We start from the raw sequence: 20,260 nt of genomic DNA, 5'->3' as shown, positions 1-20,260 counted from the left end.
GTGATGGCGCAGATCACCCTCTGGGCAGTCCTTCCCGGGTGGGCAGAGCAGTTGCCTTACCAGGCGGTGATCAGCCCGAGGATGGTGATTGTCATCTGTAACACTGATATGTCTGCCAGACATGCAGAATGCGGCAGCCACCTGGTCATCAGAAGGGGGAAAGGAGAAGATTAATTGTGTGTCTGCATAGCAATGATAGGAGAGACCAATATTTTTGACAGAAAAGATGCTGACAGATTAATGATAGTTTTGAAGATCTTCATCTGACGTTTCCAGAACTGCAAAGATTTTACAATAAGTGTTTATTTTGAACAAAACCTACAGGCAAAACCAAGATGTTTATATCCCAGGAAAACTCAGTTTTGATGGCACGTTTTTTCAGTAATCCACTGGCTATATGGCTGTCAAAACAGGAATGACGGATACATCCTAATAGTTCCCCAAGTTTGTCTGCAGCATTGTGACAATGTTTATAAGGCATATCATTGGAAGATTGTCTAAATAATTGATAATTTCCAGGGGTCCAGACAATAGCGTATTCAATAGAAAGGAAAAACAACGGTACCAGTATTTTTCCAGTCCACTCTGAGAACAATTCTTATTTTCCAGAAAAATGAAACAATTTCTAAAGACTGTTGACTTCTAGTGAAGCCATAGGAACTGCAATCTGGGATGGATTCAACCCATTAGATACTCTACATGGCATTCGATTGAAAATAGTTACATCGGAAAAAATCCCACTTCCTGATGGATTTTTCGGTTAGTTTCGGTAGCCATAAAGTTCATTGTAACAAACAGACATTATTCTAACAGCATCTTTCAGGAAAAACTGGACATTTTCTATCCAGATAACTGAAGTCTCCTTTTCAGTCATCTGAAGTTCTTCCAGCTTAAATTATTTTATTTGATCCCTTTGCTGGATTTTTGTGAATATGTTGCAGTGGCTAAATGGTAACGTAAATGTCCTTGCTATCTTTATGGCCTTCCTTACACAAATTATTGATTTTCCTGGAGGGCATAGTTTTTGAAAATCTGTGAGACTCACAGGATTGGAGAGAAAAGGATTGTGAGGCAGGCATATTTATTTCATTTCATTTGCGTTACAGCCCGAAATGCTAACGTTGTGTTATGGTAATGAAGTTTTGAGGCTATGATTTGGTGACAAGCCAAATTTCTTCAGCCTCCTGTAGGACTAACAGGTTAAAGAGGCGCTGCTGCACCTTCTTCACCATGCTGTCTGTGTGGGTGGACCAATTCAGATTGTCCGTGATGTGCCGAGGAACTTAAAACTTTCTACCCTCTCCACTACTCTCCCGTCGATGTGGATAGGGGGTGGTCCCTCTGCTGTTTCCTGAAGTCCACGATCATCTCCTTTGTTTTGTTGACGTTGAGTGTGAGGTTATTTTCCCGACACCACACTCAGAGGGCCCTCACCTCCTGCTTGTAGGGCGTCTCGTCATTGTTGGTAATCAAGCCTACCACTGTAGTGTCGTCTGCAAACTTGATGATTGAGTTGGAGGTGTGCATGGCCACGCAGTCATGGGTGAACAGGGAGTACAGGAGAGGGCTCATAACGCACCCTTGTGGGGCCCCAGTGTTGAGGAGATGTTGTTACCTACCCTCACCACCTGGGGGCGGCCGGTCAGGAAGTCCAGTACCCAGTTGCACAGGGCGGTGTCGAGACTCAGGGTCTATGGTGTTAAATGCTGAGCTGTAGTCGATGAACAGCATTCTCACATAGGTATTCCTCTTGTCCAGATGGGTTAGGGCAGTGTGCATTGTGGTTGAGTGTGGTTGGACCTATTGGGGCAGTAAGCGTCTGGAGTGGATCTAGGATGTCAGGTAGGGTGGAGGTGATATGGTCCTTGACTAGTCTCTCAAAGCACTTCATGATGATGGAAGTGAGTGCTACGGGGCGGTAGTCGTTTAGCTCAGTTACCTTAGCTTTGTTGGGAACAGGAACAATGGTGGCCCTCTTGAAGCATGTGGGAACAGCACACTGGGATAAGGATTGATTGAATATGTCCGTAAACACACCAGCCAGCTGGTCTGTGCATGATCTGAGGATGCGGCTGGGGATGCCGTCTGGGCCTGCAGCCTTGCGAGGGTTAACACGTTTAAATGTTTTACTCACGTCGGCTGCAGTGAAGGAGAGTCCGCAGGTTTTGGTAGCGGGCCGTGTCAGTGGCACTGTATTGACCTCAAAGCGAGCAAATAAGTTGTTTAGTCTGTCTGGGAGCAAGACATCCTGGTCTGTGACGGGGCTGGTTTTCTTTTTGTAATCCGTGATTGACTGTAGATCCTGCCACATACCTCTTGTGTCTGAGCCGTTGAATTGCGACTCGACTTTGTCTCTATACTGACGCTTAGCTTGTTTGATTGCCTTGCGGAAGTGAATAGCTACACTGTTTGTGTTCAGTCATGTTTCCTGTTACCTTGCCCTGGTTAAAAGCAGTGGTTCACGGTTTCAGTTTCGCTCCAATGCTGTCATCAATCCACGGTTTCTGGTTTGGGAATGTTTTAATAGTTGCTGTGGGAACGACATCGCCAATGCACTTGCTAATGAACTCGCTCACCGAATCAGCGTATTCGTCAATGTTGTTGTTTGACACAATGCGGAACATATCCCAATCCACGTGATCGAAGTAATCTTGAAGCGTGGAATCAGATTGGTCGGACCAGCGTTGAACAGACCTGAGAGTGGGAGATTCCTGTTTAAGTTTCTGTCTATAGGCTGGAAGCAACAAAATAGAGTCATGGTCAGCTTTTCCGAAAGGAGGTCGAGGGGGGCCTTATATGCGTCGCGGCAGTTAGAATAACAACGATCCAGGGTTTTACCAGCCCTGGTAGCACAATCAATATGCTGATAGAATTTAGGGAGTCTTGTTTTCAGATTAGCCTTGTTAAAATTCCCAGCTACAATAAATGCAGACTCAGGATATGTGGTTTACAGTTTACATAGAGTCAAATAAAGTTTGTTCAGGGCCATCGATGTGTCTGCTTGGGGGGAATGTATGCGGCTGTGATTATAATCGAAGAGAATTCTCTTGGTAGATAATGCGGTTAACATTTGATTGTGAGGAATTCTAAGTCAGGTGAACAGAAGGACTTGAGTTCCTGTATTTGTTTGATCACACCACGTCTCGTTAATCATAAGGCAAACGCCCCCCGCCCCTCCTCTTGCCAGAAAGATGTTTGTTTCTTTCGGGGTGATGCGTGAAGAAACCAGCTGGCTGTACCGACTCAGATAGCGTGTCTCGAGTGAGCCATGTTTCCGTGAAGCAAAGAACATTACAGTCTCTCTCTGGAATGCTACCCTTGCTCGGATTTCATCAACATTGTTGTCAAGAAACTGGACATTGGCGAGTAGTATGCCCGGGAGCGGTGCGCGATGAGCCCGTCTCCGGAGCCTGACCAGAAGACTGTTTTGTCTGCCCCTTTTGCAGCGTCGTTGTATTGGTTCGCCAGCTGGGATCCGATCCATTGTCCAGGGTGGTGGGCAAAACACAGGATCCACTTCGGGAAAGGTATTTCTTATTCCTGGTTGTAATGATGGTGAGTTTACGTTGCTCTTATAACCCATAGTTCCGACTGTATGTAATTAAACCTAAGATTACCAGGGGTACCAATGCAATAAATATAAATAAATTAAACAGAAAATAATTAATAAAAAAATAAATAAGTCAAGACTGTCGGGCTGACGGTTTCATTGTTGCAATAAAATAAAGATGATTGTTTGAAGAAAGTACTGAATTTCGACGACAACGCTCGTCGGATGTGGCAGGGCTTGGAAACTAATTACAGAATACAGGGAAGCACAGCCCAGTTAATCTCCCTGTCTGAGACTTTAACACCAACATGTTTCAAGCACACCACCATTGTCCCTGTGCCCAAGAACACAAAAGTGACCTGCCTAAATGACCCGTAGCACTCACATCTGTAACCATGAAGTGCTTTGAAAGGCTGGTCATGGCTCACACCAACATCAATTTCCCGGAAACCTTAGACCCACTCCAAACCGCCCTGACAGATCACAGATGATGCAATCTCTATTGCACTCCACACTGCCCTTCCCCATCTGGACAAAAGGAACACCTATGTGAGAATGCTGTTCATTGACTACAGTTCTGCACACCATAGTGCCCTCAAAGCTCATCACTAAGCTAAGGACCCTGGGACTAAACACCTCCCTCTGCAACTGGATCCTGCACTTCCTAACGGGCCACCCTCAGGTGGTAAGGGTAGGTAACAACTCATCCACCACGCTGATCCTCAACATGGGGGCCCCTTTAATACCTGTTCTCATAACTGCATTGCCAGGCAACACCATCATTAAGTTTGCAGATGACACAATAGTGGTAGGCCTGATCACCTACAACGACGACACAGCCTATAGGGAGGAGTTCAGAGAGCTGGCCATGTGGGGCCAGGACAACAACCTCTCTCTCTCAACTTGAACAACACAAAGGAGATGATTGTGGACTACAGGAAAAGGAAGACCGAGCACGCCCCCATTCTCATCAACGGGGCTGTAGTGGATCAGGTTGAGAGCTTGTCCACATCACCAACAAACTAACGTGGTCCAATCATCACAAGAAACTTGTGAAGAGGGCATTACAAAATCTATTTCCCCTCAGTAGATTGAAAAGATTTGCATGGATCCTCAGATCCTCAAAAGGATCTACAGCTCCACCATCGAGAGCATCCTAACTGGTTGCAGCAATGCCTGATATGGCAACTGATCGGCATCCGACTTCAAGGCCCCACAGAGGGTAGTGCGTACAGCCCAGTAAATCACTGGGGCCAAGCTTCCTGCCAACCCGGTCCTCGATACCAGGTGGTGTCAGAGGAAGGCCCTAAAACTAGTCAAAAACTCCAGCCACCCTAGTCATCGACTCTTCTCTCTACTACCACATGACAAGTGGTACCGGAGCGCCACGTCTAGGTCCAAGAGGCTTCTAAACAGCCTCTACCCCAAGCCATAAAACTCCTGAACATCAAATCAAATAGCTACCCTTTAACGGCCGTTGTTGGTGGAAGAAGGTGAGGAACAAGGTACAGAGTGGTATGTGTCCATATTTATTAAAATGAACACGGAAATAACAAAAATACTAAAGAGAAACGCCCAAAAACAGTTCTGGCTGGTGCAGACACACAACAGAAAACAATCACTGACGAAACACAATAGAAAACAGGCTCCCTAAATATGGTTCTCAATCAGGGACAACGATTGACAGCTGCCTCTGATTGAGAACCATACCAGGCCAAACACAGAAATAGCAAATCATAGAAAAACAAACATAGACAACCTACCCAACTCATTCCCTGACCATACTAAAACAAAGACATAACAAAAGAACTAAGGTAAGAACGTGACATACCCAGAATATTTGCATTGCCCCCCCATTTTACACTGCTGCTACTCTGTTATTATCTATGCATAGTCACTTTAATAACTCTACATACATGTACATATTACCTCGACTAACTGGTACCCCCTGTATTTAGCCTCGCTTTTGTTATTTTACTGCTGCTCTTTAATGATTTGTTACTTTTATTTCTTATTCGTATTTTTTTTAAAGGTATTTTATTATTATTATTATTTCTAACTGCATTGTTGGTTAGGGCTTGTAGGCAAGCATTTCATTGTAAGGTGAACCTATTTTATTCGATGTATGTTACAAATACAATTTGATTTGATTTGATTAACAAACTAGGCATTCATAGCTCACCGCATGATCCTCAAACCAAAGACTGGCCAAACTCGTGTTTTTAAAAATCAATTCAAAAGCACTGTAGAATGACTGTATAGCCTAATAAGGCATTTTTCCTTTCATTATTATGCCATTCTAAATTAATTTTAAAAATGGTATTGTTATGCAGCCTAAATGCGAAATATCTAGTTATGTTGTCGAAGGGCTGTTCTTGATGTGTTGTTGAAATGCTGAGCGTTCCTTCCAGCCTGTAGCGTGTCACAAATGCATCCCAATTTATTTCTTAAATGGCAGGCTATATCCTTGAAATAATAATAATAATAACATAGCTTCCTGGGTTGCTCCCAACTGATTTAGAGTTAGTATGTTGTTTAAAAGCCTGTTCAATTGTTGAACTTCGCGCCCAGGCTCTGTCGTAACCGGCCGCGACCGGGAGGTCCGTGGGGCGAAGCACAATTGGCCTAGCGTCGTCCGGGTTAGGGAGGGCTTGGCCCGGTAGGGATATCCTTGTCTCATCGCGCACCAGCGACTCCTGTGGCTGGCCGGGTGCAGTGGGCGCTAACCAAGGTTGCCAGGTGCACGGTGTTTCCTCCGACACATTGGTGCGGCTGGCTTCCGGGTTGGATGGGCTCTGTGTTAAGAAGCAGTGCGGCTTGGTTGGGTTGTGTATCGGAGGACGCATGACTTTCAACCTTCGTCTCTCCCGAGCCCGTACGGGAGTTGTAGCGATGAGACAAGATAGTAGCTACTAAAAACAATTGGATACCACGAAATTGGGGAGAAAAAGGGGTAAAATAAAAAATTAAAGTATATATTTATGACAGAAACTGTCATGTTTTGTCATAGATTGTCATGTCTTGTCCCTGTGCTTTATCTTCTATTCGTTTCCCCCTGCTGGTCTTATTAGGTTCTTTCCCTCTCTCTATCTCTCTCTCTCTCTCTCCCTCTCTCTATCGTTCCGTTCCTGCTCCCAGCTGTTCCTCATTCTCCTAACTACCTCGTTTACTCTTTCACACCTGTCCCCTATTTTGCCCTCTGATTAGAGTCCCTATTTCTCCCTCTGTTTCCGCTTCTGTCCTTGTCGGATCCTTGTTTGCTGTACTGTGTTCTTGTTCCGTCCTGTCGTGTTTTTGCCTTCATCAGATGCTGCGTGTGAGCAGGTGTCTCTGTCAGCTACGGCCTGCGCCTACCCGAAGCGACCTGCAGTCTGTGGCCGCTTCTCCTGTCCTTCCCCTCTACAGACTAGAGGATTTCTGTTATGGATTCAGGATTTGTCGTTTTCTGTTTTGGACTTGAATAAACTCTGTTTCTGTTAAGTCGCTTTTGGGTCCTCACTTCACCTGCATAACAGAAACACACATTACTTACCAAGCAAAGTAATCCATTTTTTGTTGCCTCGGCTATAGAAAGTTGTAGCGCATTCTCTGAATGTCTTTACCCTGCATTTTACGGCTAGTTTCTAGCATTGCAGATTATTAAAATGTATCTATAAATCACTTTATATAATCAGGTCCATTACATATATATATATTTTTAAATCTTAAACTAAGAAGGGTAGGCCTATCTTTTAGCATTTTCATTAACAAAAGCCACACTACCCTCACATACCCCCTCAATTTGAGTCCTGGTTTTAACTTAACATACCAAGCCCTTCACTGGCTCTGAGATATTAAAGGAGTGCATGGTGATAATTTAATCTGTCAAACAGGTAGGCCTACTTCTTATTTATTGAATAGGACGAAATAGGCTCCAACACAATAGCCCTCTTGTTGTTAATAGCCTAAAGTCAAATGAAAAGGAAGACTGTTTGAATTAGGCCTTTTCGAATTAGCCTACTTTCAGCACCCATGCGCTGTCCATTGTCGTGGAAATTTTAATCAAGGTAGCCATCATTCAGGAGCAGCACATACTATTGCTAAATTATAAACTTCTTCCTAATCATTAGTGTGTACATTGCATTTTAAATTACATCAGTCTTTCTAATGAGGGTGATCAGGCCACAAAGTTACGTTTATATTCCGTGTTAATTTGCTCTAACTTTATGGGAAAAAGGGTTTATTCGATAGAAAATCCCATAAGCGTTTATAGCTTTATTGGTTAGGCTTCAGTCAATTCCCCATACTTTTACCAAAGGTGAACATAGTAGGCCTTTTTCTGAGACTATTTCTCCGAGACCCTGTACACAGTCATATAATGCTTTGACCTGATCTCTATCAAATCCTCCATAAAGGGACCAACTCATAATACTTTTTTTCACCCCTTATGTTCATCTACATTTGGGTGTGTAAGTTTGTATATTAGTTTTATTTCCATTATTACTTCATCAAAACTGCAGTAATCGATTATACACGCATACAATTTCTCATTTTTTTTCTCTCCACATCTTCACATAATCCATATATAACATTATAAATCTTACTCACATCAACGCCACTCTGTGTGCATCTCCGCTCAATAATACCTTGTGATATTACTACAATGGGCAGTGATGGACAGAACCCCTAGATAACTGTTATATATAGAAAGGTATTATCCACATTCCAACCTGTTTATAATGCAAATGTAAATCTCATATTATCCAAATGTCTAATTCTCTCATATCACATTCACACAGTACTGTTCCCAAAACACACTAATCAATTAGATCATTTCTATCTCAGCGTTAGTTCCTGGGATACCATAACGCATAAATTTACATCTTCATATACTAACCCAGGGAATTACCTGTATTTTATTAGTTACATAATATATTTTCACTGATTTCACTAGTCATAGACAACCCTTTTTCAGAACTCCATAACCTGGGTATTTAGGGGTTTATGACCTAGGCGTTCTCCAACAATACGGAGAACGCAAGGGGTTTATATAGAAACCCCCAAAATGCTTAGTCATGGTTGGTTCCACCCCTCTCCGGCAGATCGGGGCATCATAAGCTACGTTGTTTTCTTCTTGTGGCTATGTGTATCATGTGTGTGTGAAGTCATAGTGTACAACCAAGTGATAACGGCAGCTCCTTTCTCTACCAAGCTAGCCTCTGTTCTCTTCATATCTCCACACAGCTGTGCCCTTAGAAAATAGTGAAAGAACAGGATGGACAGAAGAACTGTGGTCACTCTCAGAGGCTCTTTGTCTTATGTCATGTGACCAAGTAACTGCAAAGATAATTGGAAACAATAACAGAAGGTGTGTTTCCTTCTCATTCCTTTAATCACTAAGGTCCTATACTAAACTCATATTATAAAGCTACAAATCATAATATAGGTACTGCAAACATATCATGTTTCCCTCACACCATCCCCGCGGCTGCCACTTCATAGTAAAGTAAGTGTCACGTTCTTTCAAAATCGAACCCAGAAGCAGACCAGGACAAGGAGAGTAGGAAGAAGGTGAGTATTTATTAGTATTTATTTATACAAGTGAATGTGAATGGGTAGATATATCCAGGTGGCGTAGCGGGCAGCGGTGGTCAGTTGATGGGAGTAAATAGGTGGATCCAATGGGGTAGCGGAATCCTCCGACGACCAGGCGGGAATGGGGTAAATGATCCGGGTGAGTAACTGAAGACAGAACAAACGGAGGTAAGTTTAAGGCAAGCAATACGTAACAAACAACAAAACAAATTCTATCCAACTTGAGGCTGATACTCTGGCACAACATACTGTTCATGGCTAACGATCCGGCAGGGAATGGATGTCAGGTCAGAGCTTTTGAAGGGGAGAGGTGATGATCAGGACAGGTGTGCAGATTACTGATGGGATACAGGTGCGGGTGAACATCGATCTCCCAACAAGCTAATTCGCCCGGCAACCAGACAGGGTGCGTTTCAGGACACCAGAAACACACTCCAGGACAGAAAGACAGGCAAACACAGACTCAGGAAGCGGGATTCGTGACAGTAAGTTATATAAATGACTTGAATATGGCTTATTGTGAGGTCAATAAATCTGATAAATAGCTTAATTATGGGCAACAAAACAAATAATTGTATTAAAATGAATTATAGCGGTAGCAATGTTACCTCCGGTCGTCCTTCTTATCTTTGCGCTCTCCCTCTCAAATGGAACAGGACATCAGTAGGCCTATTCCACACAAATAAAACTTGCCTCCTGAAGTGCCACCGTAAACAGCTCAGCCATTGGTTAGGCAGCACAATGGGGTTTACATCAGCAAGAGCAGGGCAGGACAAGGCTTATGATTGGGCCTATCCATTGCCAGGTGTAATGCATTGTAACCTAGTTTTACATTCACCTTGCCAGCATCGTAAAATCTTGGGGAGGAAGTACATTTTCTTAGAAATATAACTTTGCCCTGTGCTTCTCCGAACATCCTCTTCATATAGACTAGGTCTATAGCCTATAGTATAGACAACGTATCATTTGACTGAGACCACACTAGGCGCACTTGATATTGCGAGCCCAGCAGAGAATCACCTATGAGGGGCAGCATCAGATACACATCGAGTTATAATAAGCAACTCATTCTCAAACACTGAGCAATACGACATTTAATCGATTACAAATGACATGACCCTCCCAATCTTCACCAGAGCAACCATCAACTAGGATGATAAAAAAAAACAGGCTTCAGAGCAACCACAAGGGCCCTGGCAGTACATTTACATTTACATTTAAGTCATTTAGCAGACGCTCTTATCCAGAGCGACTTACAAACAACTGCCTAACCAATGTCACCTTGGTAATATTGTACCTCTGTTGGTTCCACCTTTCAAATACCTCCATATATCTGATCCAGAGTTTCAAGGACTCAAAGTCCTTGCACAAGAAAAGAAAACAATACACAGTCACAGCTGAGGAAATTCAATGAAGAACGATGACAGAGAATACAGTATGACTGCCAACGCTTTCAGGAACTTGTTCAGGGTGTGTACATAGCTTGTCTTATGCTTCTAGAAGAGTTGTCATTCTGTTCACATCATTTTGTGCTTTTTTTGTAAAATGTCAGACGATTGAAGACACCAAGGAAGATGCTTTTGCATTAATTGTGAAAACATTTGTGACCACTCGTTTCAGGAAACTAGGTGTATGTCGGACGTCACTACCTCACAGGAATCAGCATTTGAATTTAAACATTTATTTTTGTCAGAAATGCCTTCTGGAACACGTGAACTTTCATGTGCCGAAATAACAAACTGGCATTCCATCCATAAATACAAATAAAATTGTCAAATTACGAGCCTAGTTGGTTTAGCCACTGAAAAAGGCAGGAACCTTCCCGCTCGCCATGATTGGCTGGACATGCAGGGTGATGAGTTTGGATTGGTCTGGCATGTAGCATGCTTCTGTCTATAACGTGAGCTCTTCCATATGTGTTGACAGTCCTTTCTACTGCACCTTTTTTGGAAGATTTAAAGTTAACTATCTGAGAACTTCAAAAACTTTTGCAAGTTATCTCAACAACATTGATGCCCTGAATTTAGGAGGGGCTATCGACAGATCAGTTGGAAAAAGTTGTGATGGGCTACCTTTTTAGATATAACTTTCTAATTTTGTCAAAGTATTTTTTCTTGCAAGTTAAAGCGTACTGTTAGTTCTCTAGCTAACGTTACGTGTATGATCTGTGTAGTATTATTATAAAAATATATATTTACATTGCTAGTTATAGCGTAATGTTAGTTAGATAACATTGAACCTAGTTTGTTAGCTTTAGCTACCTGCAGATTCATACTATAACTATGACAATGTTTGTATTGGTAGTAGTATGAGTTGGGATTATGCCGGTTCATTCTTTAGCTGGCTAGCTACCTAGCTAGCTACTTGTCTAAACGAAAGACTCCACTTCAGCCGGATTATTACATGACCCATCAAATTAGCCAGGTGTGTCTGGGGGTTATTACGGCCATCTATTATATTTCAGGAACATGTAGATGTCTAGACAATAGTGACCCATCCACTTACCTAGATGTGGCTGGGGGGTGGTTATAACATTTCTTTCACATGAAGCATCAATTTAGACAGTTGTGTTGGGTAAGCGTCATCTAATAATGATAAAATATTTGTAAAATATTTTTATCTGGACACTTTCTGTTTTTGATATTACCACTATGCAAGTAACCACTTCACGGTGTCATTTACACCTTATTTATCCTGTGCATGTGACAAATAAACAGATGTTATTTTATATAACGTGTGTTTACCACATGGCCTCACATGTGAATCCTTAAAGAGATGGGTGGGGCTAAGGCTTAAGAGGGTGTGAATCATGCTGAATGGGTGTAGACAAAGAAGAGCTCTCCAGTAGATGTACCAAAACAATCAGGGGCCATTTTCTCAAAGTGTGGTTGCAAGTTTATCAACTTTCAAAGCAGAATTACTTTCCCATTGTTCCTCAACTGCAGTGTAAGGTATACAATTATCTAGCTATGAGTCTCTACTTTTATCCAATGTAAAAACATAATTTCGAAATGTTACTACATAAGACTTCAGGCGTTCGGTCACATTTATGTCAAATGATTTCTGTTGTGTAGCACTCTGTATTTTCTACAGTTAGGATTGAGGCCCAAAGGGCTGAAACCCTATTGTATTTGAAGTTCTTCTTATTCCGTGTCTTAAGCCACTGGCCTTATATCGCAACAACGACTGGTCAAAAATGTCAAGTGCTACTCAGAAACCAGAAATAGCACCCATCGGCCAATAGGTGGCACAGCCCCGCTGCCCCGGTTGACCTAGAATCACAGAATTTGGTGTACTGGGCCCTCTCCTCACAAGGAAAAAGTGTGCCTCAAGGACCCATTACTTCTGCTATCTTGGATTTTTTGGAAAACATTCAAAAATCTTCTCATGAACTGTAAGTCCGATTAATTTCGCTACATAAGCTCACAGCAGTTGTCTCGAATCGATATGTCATTTTCTTTATCAATATACATGCTAATCTAAATGACAATTTCAAGAAATTTCATACAGTCCTATTAATCAAGGCTCTGACCCTTTTTTTCAATTTTTGACTAAAATGACATATCCAAATCTAACTTCCTGTAGCTCAGGACCTGAAGCAAGGATATGCATATTATTGATACCCTTTGAAAGGAAACACTTTGAAGTTTGTGGAAATGTAAATATAACAAATTATATCTGGTAAAAGATAATACAAAGAAAAAACATGCGTTTTTTTCATCATCTTTGAAATGCAAGACAAATGTAATGTAATTTTCCAGATAATGCGCTTTTTAGATTTTGGCCACTAGATGGCAGCAGTGTATGTGCAAAGTTTTAGACTGATTCAATGAACCATTGCATTTCTGTTCAAAATGTTGTATGAAGACTTCATTAATGTGCTTAATTGGTTTATTAAAGAAGGATTTTTAAGCCTAGAGACAATTGAGATATGGATTGTGTCTGTGTGGCATTCAGAGGGTAAATGGGCAAGACAACATATTTAAGTGCCTTTGAACAGGGTATGGTAGTAGGTGCCAGGCTCACCGGTTTGTCCACCACCAAAAAACACTACCGTTCAAAAGTTTGCGGTCACTTAGAAATGTCCTTGTTAAAATAACATCACATTTATCAGAATTACAGTGTATACATTGTTAATGTTGTAAATGACTATTGTAGCTGGAAACGGCTGATTTTTAATGGAATATCTACAGTTGAAGTCGGAAGTTTAAATACACTTAGGTTTGAGTCATTAAAACTTGTTTTTCAACCACTCCACACATTTCTTGTTAACAAACTATAGTTTTGGCAAGTCAAACAATAGTATGCAAGTACAGTTGAAGTCAGAAGTTTACATACACCTTAGCCAAATAAATGTAAGTTCTTAGGCCCATTTTTTCTAACTTTTCTGTCTGAATGATGTGCCCAAAGTAACCTAACAGTAGCTCAGGCCCTGAAGCCAGGATATGTATATAATTGGTACCATTGGAAAGAAAACACTTTGAAGTTTGTAGAAATGTAATAATAATGTAGGAGAATATAACACAATAGATATGGTAGGAGAAAATCTAAAGAAAAACCAACCGGAAATGTATAATTTTGGAGACCATCCTCTTAGAAATGCAAGAGAAAGGTCAAATGGTAAATTAGCTCCCTGGATGCATTCCATATGGCTTCCACATGGTGTCGGCAGGATATGTTCAAGATTCCAGGCTTGTAACTTCAAATCTAATAAGAAATAACTGTTTTCGTAGAAGGACACATTTTTGGAAATTTGTGTTTGCACGTGCATTGAAGAAATTATGCACCTGCTAACTCTGTTTCCCATTGAATATACCTCTTTCTGAAATAAATATTATAGCTTGATTACATTTTCGGGTATTTGAGGAGTAAATAAAAACATATTTTGACTTGTTGAAACAAAGTTTAGGGGTAGATTTTCAGAATCCTTTCTCTGGAAGTTGAACAAGTGGATTACTCAAATCGATGGCGCCAACTAAACATACTTTTTGGGATATAAAGAAGGATTTTATCTAACAAAACGACACTACATGTCATAGCTGGGACCCTTTGGATGACAAATCAGAGGAAGACTTTCAAAAATAAGTGAATATTTAATCGTTATATGTGAATGTGCCGGGGGGAAAAATATTTTCATGTGGGGCGCTGTCCTCAAACAATCGCATGGCATGTTTTCGCTGTAACAGCTACTGTAAAAAGGACAGTGCAGTTAGATTAACAAGAATTTAAGCTTTCAGCCGATTTAAGACACTTATATGTACCAAAATGTTTAAAATCCATGATATTTATGATTATTTATTTGAATTGTGCCCCCTCCAGGTTCACCGGAATTTGTCCCGCTAGCGGGACACTGATCCTTTTTAGACTCAGTTTTTCACAAATCCTGACATTTAATCAGAGTAAAAATTCCCTGTTTTAGGCCAGTTAGGATCACCACTTTATTTTAAGAATGTGAAATGTCAGAATAATAGTAGATAGAATTACTTATTTCAGCTGTTATTACTTTCATCACATACACAGTGGGTCAGAAGTTTACATACACTTAATTAGTATTTGGTAGCATTGCCTTTAAATTGTTTATCTTGCGTCAAATGTTTCAGGTAGCCTTCCACAAGCTTCCCACAATACATTGGGTGAATTTTGGCCCATTCCTCCCGACAGAGCTGGTGTAAGTGAGTCAGGTTTGTATGCCTCCTTGCTCGCATACGCTTTTTCAGTTCTGCCCACATATTTTCACAGGGATTGAGGTCTGAGCTTTGTGATGGCCACTCCAATACCTTGACTTTGTTGCCCTTAAGCCATTTTGCCACAACTTTGGAAGTATGTTTGGGGTCCTTGTCCATTTGAAAGACCCATTTGCGACCATGCTTTAACTTCCTGACTGATGTCTTGAGATGTTGCCTCAATATATCCACATCATTTTCCATCCTCGTGATGCCATCTATATTGTGAAGTGCTCCAGTCCCTCCTGCAGCAAAGCACAGCTGCTTTCTTTGGATTTTCCCATTATTTCAAGCAAAGAGCTACTGAGTTTGAAGGTAGGCCTTGAAATACATCCACAGGTACAAATTTACTCAAATGTATTCAAAGTATGTCAATTAGCCTATCGGAAGCTTCTAAAGCCATGACATCATTTTCTGAAATGCTCCAAGCTGTTTAAAGGCACAGTCGACTTAGTGTATGTGGGGTTTTGACCCAATGGAATTGTGATACAGTGAATTATAAGTGAAATAATCTGTAAAAAATTGTTGGAAAAATGACATGTGTCATGCTCAAAGTAGATGTCCTCACCGACTTGCCAAAACTATGGTTTGTTAACAAGAAATGTGTGGAGTGGTTGAAAAACAAGTTTTAATGACTCCAACCTAAGTGTATGTAAATTTCTGACTTCAATTGTACATAGGCATACAGAGGCCCTTTATAAGCAACTGTCACTCCTGTGTTCCAATGGCATGTTGTTTTATCTAATCAAAGTTTATAATTTTAAAAGGCTAGTTGATCATTAGAAAAACCTTTTGCAATTATGTTAGCACAACTGAAAAGTGTTGTACTGATTAAACAAGCAATACAACTGGCCTTCGTTAAACTAGTTGAGTATCTGGAGCATCAGAATTTGTGGGTTCGATTCCAGGCTCAAAATGGTCAGAAACAAAAGGACTTTCTTCGGAAACTTGTCACTTTATTCTTATTCTGAGAAATGAAGGCTATTCCATGCGAGAAATTGCCAAGAAACTGAAGATCTCATACATCACTGTGTACTGCTCCCTTCACAGAAACAGCCCAAACTGGCTCTAACTAGACTAGAAAGAAGAGTGAGAGGCCCCGGTGCACAACTAAGCAAGAGAGGACAAGTACATTAGTGTCTAGTTTGAGAAACAGATTCTTACAGCTCTTCTGCAGTTTTAGCCCCTATTTCCTGTGGCAATGTCTGTTAGACGTTTGATCTAAATGGCGTGTAGAACTTTGGTTGAGCAATACTTTCAGTATTAACTCTAGATTTGGACATCTGAAGTGCTCCAGAGTTGTCTCAAAACATTGTCTTCTGCTCAAGTCAAATATTGGCCGTTGAGTCAGTCAGTCGAAAAAGTCAGTGAGCTGAAAAGGTCTGACTAACACGGCGGCAGTTCGCGGGACACCGATACTCTGTGACCAACAATTGACCTGTTTGACAGAGAGTGTCCCGGCTCTAAGTGTTTGCTGAACTGTGACTCACTGACACCGCCCCCAGTAAGAGGGGAATGAGGCAGCCCAGGAGTTAACACACACATGGAACTTTATTTCCACACCCTGACGAAGATAAACATGAGGCTGGTACTGAAAGGTACGGAGAAAGAATGATACATTTTTCTGTGTCAGGCTACAATGGATAGAGCAGAGTAGTGAATGGACATGAATGAGCTACCGCAGTGTAATAGCGTGATAAACAACAACAATGGCATGATAGGAAAGGACTATCTAGTAACCATGTATTACATAGTACAACAAGAATGTTTACTAACAAGAGGTAAAAAAAACAGCAGTGTAAAGAGTGGACTGTATGCAAGTAGGGTCGTTCCATTTCATTTCAGCAAGCCATGGCAACCACCATCTCAGATTGTCCTGAAATTATTTCTGCATTTAGAAACTGCTAAGATAAGCATTCCTGCATCATTATTTTGTTGAAAGATAATTTGAGCTAATTGCTAATTGATTGCACCCAAATAGGCCAATTCAATTTATAGGATTCATATAATATTACATAATTATATTATATAATACCCAACATCCAATTTGGAACAAACCACTTCTCAGCAATATGTGAGGAATCCAAATAAATGGTTAACAGACAGCCACGACCCCCCCAAAAACAAACACCTTGACGGTCAGGATACAGTATCAGTTCTCTATGTTTGACAATTAGTATGAAGCTGCAGCTTGGAGTATTGTTAATTCATACCGTGTCATGTATTCTCAATACAAATGTGTGCCCCCACCCAGTGTTTCTCCCCATCAGAGAAATTAGCCATTGAAGTCGGTTGCTTTTTTCCACATAAATGAGTGGGAAAATACAAGGGTTTTGCCCCACTACGTACCACTGTTCCTGCAACAACCCTTTATCCATTTTGCACGTCTCTTGTGTTTATTAAATGGACCCTTATGCAACTTTGGGTAGAAAACCGATAGCTTTTAAACATGGTAAAAATAAATGGTGTGGTTGTTCTTACAATTCAAGTCAGTCCTCCATGAATGCAATTCAAACACACATGCTGTCCTTCTCTTAGGCATAGGCGAGTGCTAAAATAGAACTTGGATCTATTTGTGACGCTCAATGAGCTGAAAGAAAAAGAAGAGTGGAGGAGAGATGGCGAGAAATGATTTGGGTTTACTGTTTTATCTGTGGATTAATTGTCGGAGTAGAGGCCCTTGTGCATTTCAGGTCAACTAAAAACCCAATGTTTATATCCCAGGACAAATTAGCTAGCAACAGCAAGCTACCTAGCTAAATTGCCATCAATTTTCGACATGTTCCCAAATTAATATAATTGGTTCAGAGTTTGTTTTGATATTTCAACCTTTGGGAGGCCCAGGCTACAATAGATCTAATGGTTTCAATGTTATGGTCTCTACCGGTCTCCAGTGATGAAAGTTCCAATACCGTCTGTACAGTGTTTTGCAATAGTAATAGTAATAGTAATAGTAATAGTAATAGTAATAGTAATAGTAATAGTAATAGTAATAGGTCAGGTTTATCAGTAAATGTCACTGATCAAACAACATAGAGATGTTTTCAAATTATTTTGTTGCATTTTTTTATTAGGGTTGTCACCACATTTTAGTCTCTAGCCCATTTCTCCATCACATTGTTGGGCTCCTGTGAAAAGTCTTCATATGATAATTGCACCATGGGGATAGCCCTCTCAGAGAGCTGCCTCTTGTTGGACTATTGAAAAACAGTTGGGTTGTAGAATAAGGTTGCTAAGAGAAGGACAAACTCATTTGCTTTCATGGAGGACTGGCTTGACTTGTGAGGATAACAACAACATTTATTTTCATCATGAGCAAAAGCTATTGGTTTCCTACCCAAAGTTACAAAACAATGTTTGTGATCATTTCCATAAACACAAAAGAGTTGCAAAATCGATAAAAGAGAGATCTATTGGGAAAATACTGGTACTTTCACACACATTTATGGGGGAAATTCGACTACAATGCTAATTTCACTGAACAGGTGGGGGGGAAAAAAATTCACTTAGAATATACTTCATAGTATGAATAAAGACTACTCAAAGACGCAGCTTCATACTACTTCATACTACTTGCCAAACATAGAAAAATTATACTATATATAATTTTGTGGGGCTCCTGAGTGTTGTAGCGGTCTAAGGCACTGCATCTTAGTGCTTGATGCATCACTAAAGACACCCTGGTTTGATTCCAGGCTGCATCACAACCGGTCGTGATTGGGAGTCCCAAACGGTGGCGTATAATTGGCCCAGCGTTGTCCGGGTCTGGCCCGGCGTAGGAATTTATTCTTAACTGACTTGGCTCGTTAAATAAAATATACTGTATTGAAATGTCCAATTTCGGCATTAGCCTAATTTCTCATAGTTCAATTTGTATGTCGCTCTGGATAAGAGCGTCTGCTAAATGACTTAAATGTAAATGTAAATGTAATAATCTTTCAACAAAATAATGTTTCAGGCATGCTAATATATGTTTCTAACTACAGAAACAATTTCAGAACAATCTGAGATGGTGGGTGCCGAAATCCTCTCTCGTGCTTTTTGAGGTGGAAGACTCAGTAGCTACGTACAGTATGCTAACTGGAGATAACATAAGAGTTATTAGCAACAGAGCTAAGATACTGTATATAATGAAGCAATAGCTATAGACCACTAACAGGGGTATACAAAGCTAAGCTAAAAAGCAACAATAACCTACTTTGTAGTCACACAAGCCACCCACCCACAGACTGGAAAAATACATTTAGGGTGTGGGTACCATTTACTCCCTTGGAAAGCATGGGTCAGGCTGGCTAGTCAATCAGGGCCTGGAGAGACTGCATGGCTAGAGCATGCACCGGGGTGAGACACGTGAAAATTGTATGATTCGCTGCAGCCACGGGGTAGATGAGATATTGATTTCTCAGGTGAGGGGCGAGAAAGGGCGAGGATGGGTGAGAGCAAGACAGCGCTGCTCCAGAAAACAAATAAACAAATGCACATGTGGGTATTTATTTACCCAAATTACAGCGTGCAATGTAAAGACACGGGGATGAAGACCGAACAAACATGTACACAACACACAGGGTTGAAACCCAAACAAAAGAGCGAAGAGTACCTCGAATAAATACACCGGGGCGAGATCCATGTATGGGATGAGACCCGGAATCATCTGCGCAATACAAGCGGCACGAAAGCCAAAACAGCACAAGTACTCACACGACCAACGAATATTGGAACAATAATCCAAAAGACAACGGTGAACAAAGGGCACGCTTATACAATTGCTAATCAGGGGAGAATATGAGAACCAGATGTGAGCAATGACACAGTTCAGTTCCCAGAGGCCGATGACGTAGACCTCCGAAAATGCTGCGCGGAATGAGCAACAGTACCAGAGGGATCCGTGACAGCACACAACAACGTCATATGCTTCTCCAACTGTCTTGAAGGAGTTCCCACATTATGCTGAGCACTCGTTGGCTGCTTTTCCATCACTCTACGGTCCAACTTATCCCAAACCATCTCAATTGGGTTGAGGTCGGGTGATTATGGAGGCCAGGTCATCTGATGCAGCACTCCATCATTCCATCATTCTCCTTCTTGGTCAAATAGCAACACAACTGAAACAACACAACTGATTGGCTCAAATGCATTAAGAAGGGAAGAAGTCCCACAAATTAACTTTTAACAAGGCACACCTGTAAATTGAAATGCATTTTTTAAAACACATTTTCCTTTATTATTTCCACTAAGCCTAACATCCCTAAACTAATGAACATCAACACTTAGGCTTCTACTTCCAGCTTATACATACTATATACATTTTTTACAGACACAATCTATTTTAATAGTTATACTTTGTTTGTTTTTAGTCCTGTGCTTCCTCTACGCTCCACCTCTCTCATCTATTTCTGACGTCCATCCAGTTTGA

This window comes from Oncorhynchus gorbuscha, linkage group LG20, assembly GCF_021184085.1.
Source record: "Oncorhynchus gorbuscha isolate QuinsamMale2020 ecotype Even-year linkage group LG20, OgorEven_v1.0, whole genome shotgun sequence".
NCBI classification, from domain to species: Eukaryota; Metazoa; Chordata; class Actinopteri; order Salmoniformes; family Salmonidae; genus Oncorhynchus; species Oncorhynchus gorbuscha.
Note: the sequence above shows the minus strand (reverse complement) of the source record.